Source organism: Sinocyclocheilus anshuiensis, unplaced genomic scaffold (genome assembly GCF_001515605.1).
Source record: "Sinocyclocheilus anshuiensis isolate Anshui unplaced genomic scaffold, SAMN03320099.WGS_v1.1 scaffold1229, whole genome shotgun sequence".
Lineage (NCBI taxonomy): Eukaryota > Metazoa > Chordata > Actinopteri > Cypriniformes > Cyprinidae > Sinocyclocheilus > Sinocyclocheilus anshuiensis.
In genome coordinates this window covers 101,968-106,472 of record NW_015551079.1, presented here as the reverse complement: position 1 = coordinate 106,472, position 4,505 = coordinate 101,968, and positions in this window count along the sequence as shown.

Below are 4,505 nucleotides of genomic sequence, written 5' to 3'. Positions count from 1 at the left end.
TCATGGGTGCCACACATGTGTTCTTTAAAATAACCATTTAAAGAATCTAAAGTGTTTGAAACAGAATAAATCTAATATAAAGTATAACTTAAGTTTAAGTCAGAATATTTCTACCATATGATGGATGTATAGGGACACTGTTTATTTAAACTTGAAAGTAGTGTCTCCCCTTCTCTCTCAGTCTGCCTGGGTGACGACTAGTTCACATTCCCCGACTGTCCCCCATTTCACTCTGTGAACTAGACATGTAAAATGTTCTCTTCACTCTTAGATTTTATAATTCAGCTTAAACTATTTGAGGATCTGATGCCGTTGTTTAAAGATGTAACATCTCAACCTACCTGAAAAAAATGTAAGTCATTTAATTATGCTCAAAGTTTTAATTTTTATTGAATTATTAATTTTATTCATTAAGCTAAGTTTTTAATTCTTTATTTTCATTATAATGCTGAGGAAAACAACCATTAGAACGTGTGTGTGTGAGTGAGAGAGAGAGAGAGAGTTATTTTTATTTTATTGTATTTTATTTCTCTTTTTTACTTTGGCGGTGTAATTATATGCTGTATTATACACATCTAATGCTTTGACAATACTGTAGCACATATGACGTACCAATAAAACATCTTGAATTTGTGAGAGATATATACAGATATCATATACCATGTAGACTGACCGAAACCCCTGTGATGGCTTGCCGTCTAATACCATGCACGTGTGGTCCGCAGCTGTCCCGGACATTAAGTTCAAACATGCTTGAAATCTTACATTTTGACAAGTCCGATGTAAACATTATCTTTTTGTGCCGGAGGTAGCCGTTTAATTACGTTAAGCCAGATAAATTACAAACATATGACATGGCACATCTGTAGATCGTTAAAACAGAATACAAACATTCTCATATTTTATGCCGGAGTTTACTTAAGCCGGATATATTACCAAAACAGAAGTCATAACACATCTGGAGACCATTAAAAAGGTCATACGGTTAATCCCTAAGGGGAGGGGTCAAAGGTCAAAGTCATTAATCAAAAATTTTGTCATAAGGACCTAATTACTACTTATACACGTTGGCCAGCACTTTTGTGCTTTATGGAATGCCAAATGGCCCTTTTGTTACTCAAGATTAGTTACTCAAGCAGAAGTCTTTGATCATTTTTGACCCTACACTCATCCTCTTCCATCTCTTCAACTGGAATGGCCCCACAATTCACAAAAACAAACCTGTGTGTGTGTGTGCTGTTTCTCCTCCCTAACCCCTCCCGTCTCTCTGTGAGGGTCTAAAGCAGACTGATCTGCAGTTTCAAAATGGACAAGGCATGGGACTGCAAGTTTTTGTTTCAGCTTCAAGCATGATCCAGTTTACACTATTATTATTTATTATTATTATTATTTATTTCTTTTTAGTTTTTTGTAAATCATTTATCCATGTTTGGACATCATTGCGTAAAGATCTTCCTCTGAGCACTCTGGAAAATGTAAGGAGGTTTTTTCATATTTCAGAAGTCATAACACATCTGGAGACCATTAAAAAGGTCATACGGTTAATCCCTAAGGGGAGGGGTCAAAGGTCAAAGTCATTAATCAAAAATTTTGTCATAAGGACCTAATTACTACTTATACACGTTGGCCAGCACTTTTGTGCTTTATGGAATGCCAAATGGCCCTTTTGTTACTCAAGATTAGTTACTCAAGCAGAAGTCTTTGATCATTTTTGACCCTACACTCATCCTCTTCCATCTCTTCAACATTGCTTTCTACTTGATTTTTTGACGCAGTATCTACATCCTTCTGGTTAGTTTAAACAACAACATCCTGCACAACAGGCACACTTTTACCCATGACTTCACTTGCATTCATTTTTTCTCCTATATTTTCAACCTCTTTTGAGTTCATGACAACTTTATTAATGGGAATTGACAGCTCCAAAATCCCATCAACCTTTTCATTTTCCCTATTAGTCTCCACATTCTCATTAACCATACTTAGCATTCGTTCACCCTGAAAAGAGGAAGTACTCTTCATTTAACCAGATTAAAAAAAAACCAATGGGTGGATTTTTATCATTATAGGATGGTTGTGTACATACACTGCCAACACACATTTCAGTTCAAACAACTTGTAAAAGTGCATGTAGCATCCTATGACCCCTTTAAAAGAGTGAAAATGTGAAATCCCAAATTTATAGCAATATATGCAATTTCTTAGACTTTTACAAACATCAATCATTTCATTAACCCTTGCATTGAGTTTCTCAATGAGGCTATTAAACTTCATATTTAATGCACCAGTTCAGCTAGAATCTGGAGGTTTGCTCGCATTGCCTGTGTTTATAGGGATTCTCTTTGTGTGGCATTGTTGCAGAAAGGGGTTTCCCAAGGTTATTGATTCGCTGGAGGTCTAGTAGTCATTCGGAGTGACGTCTTGGGGAGCCAATCGTTGGGCGTTGGCTGAAGAATGATGCGGAGCTGTAGGCTGGTTGAAGTTTTAGCGGTGGGCACAGATGAGGTCGAACTTGGAGACACGGCTTTGTGGCAAAACTCACCTCAGAACACTAACTCTCAACGGAAAAGAAAAGAAACAAAAGTAAAAGAAAGAAAAGAAAAGAAGAAAAAAGGATGAACGCTTGAACGAACAGCATTTCAATCATTGAAATGCTGTTCGTTCAAGCGTTCACTCTTTTTGGACTTTGGCCTGCACACCTGCTCTCTACCTTCTCTACCTTCATGAGGAGATAAGCAATCTACTGTAGTCTCATCACACTCTTTTCTTTCTGGTCACTGACTACGAATTGTTCATGTCATGGGGTTTTAAACTCGGCTGTTAGACACATCCCTAATGGTGTTTAGACCAATTAGACATTGTTTTAACTCAGGGTGTTGCTATGTTTCTCCTCCCAAATACATAAATCAATTTATCATCTTATTAGTCACATGGTCCGAATTTTCCTGCTCTTGCTGAGTGTAATTTAGTCGTGATTTCTAAAACAAGAATATAATACCTCTTACAAAGAATTGACTGATATCATCATCTCGGGACAGAATTCTCAAACACCAAACATGAAAATAATCCTATAAACTATTCAATAGTTACTAAAAAGGACATAAACAATGAGTGATTAGGACATGATAGTCAAATGTGTGGGTTACATACATGATATAGAGTTATGCAATGGACTGATATTCGTTTATGAGTCCTTTTATGATCATCTCATAAGGAATCTGAATTGCTCTCTCTCCTGGAGTGGTGGAAAAATGCAAGTCTGATTAAAGATTTCCCTCATGGTTTTACTCATGATGGTCATGATGTGTTGTCTCTTCGATCATTAATCTCGGGTTGCTTGCCCCAAATTTGACAATCTCCTTCCTGAGTTGGAATTATCAATAAGTGTTCTTTTGTTTTAATGCTGCAAGCTGTTCAAAGCTGCTAGTTAGTTGCTGGCACCCCAGGGTATCTAATTTGTGGCCATCCATGTGGTTATCTTGGGCCTTTTTGTGGAATTTGTCTCTTTGTGTTGTTTTAACACTGTTCTGATCAAATCTTAAATTGTCTGATTCGCTCCGATATCCTACATATCCATACACGATGCAGAGACAGCATTTTTCGGAAGCCCAGGGTGCCAATAGCACAGAGCAAGGATTACATATGCTATCTGCAAAAATAATAAACAGTGAATTACAAAAATAACGTATGTGCAGATGCCGCCATTTTAGCTTGAATGTGCAATGCTTCCAGTGTCATCTGCTTCATTTATTCTATCTGTACAAGAACAGTCTGTTATACTGCTTGATGCTGCAAACTATCATATTATTTTAATTTATTGTAATAAACACAATGGTTTGTATCACAAATAATTTTAAATAAATTCTACATTTATTTATTCAGTTATTAACCTATAGCAGCCAATGAATCGAAAGTCTTAGCTTAGTCTTAGAAATAGCTTATTTCTGAGTTGAAAAATAAAGTGAATATTGGTGAGTATAGGCTAGGAGTATCAGTACATTAGCATTAGCACTCTATACACTCTTAGGGCAGGAGTGTGCCACAAGTGGTTAATATCAGTAGGATAACATTAGTTCAATCATGACAACTCTCTGAACATTTTAGCATGGTGATGGATATGACAATGTTAATGTATTTGGTCTTGGCAGAATAGATCTGCTACGCTGCTGCTGAATTGCTGCTGCTGTTGGTTATTGCTGTAGTTGTAGATTATTACTGCTGCTGCAAGCAAGTACAGGAACTTGCTACTGCCAATGCATATGGCGATACGGTGCCGTGAGTATTTAAGACATACTGCTGCTGCACAAGTAGTATATAAAATAACCCGTAGCAGATCTATACAGGTGGAGCTGGGGAAGGTGGAGGGTTTCAGAGAACTCTGAAAGCGCGCTGCAGGAATCTCAAGTGAATGCTAGCCAGCCATATAAATGCCAGACAGTAAGCTCATTGGCTGCATATGCAGCATGAACCAATCAGCTTGTGCCAAGTCGTTTAACTCTATGAAT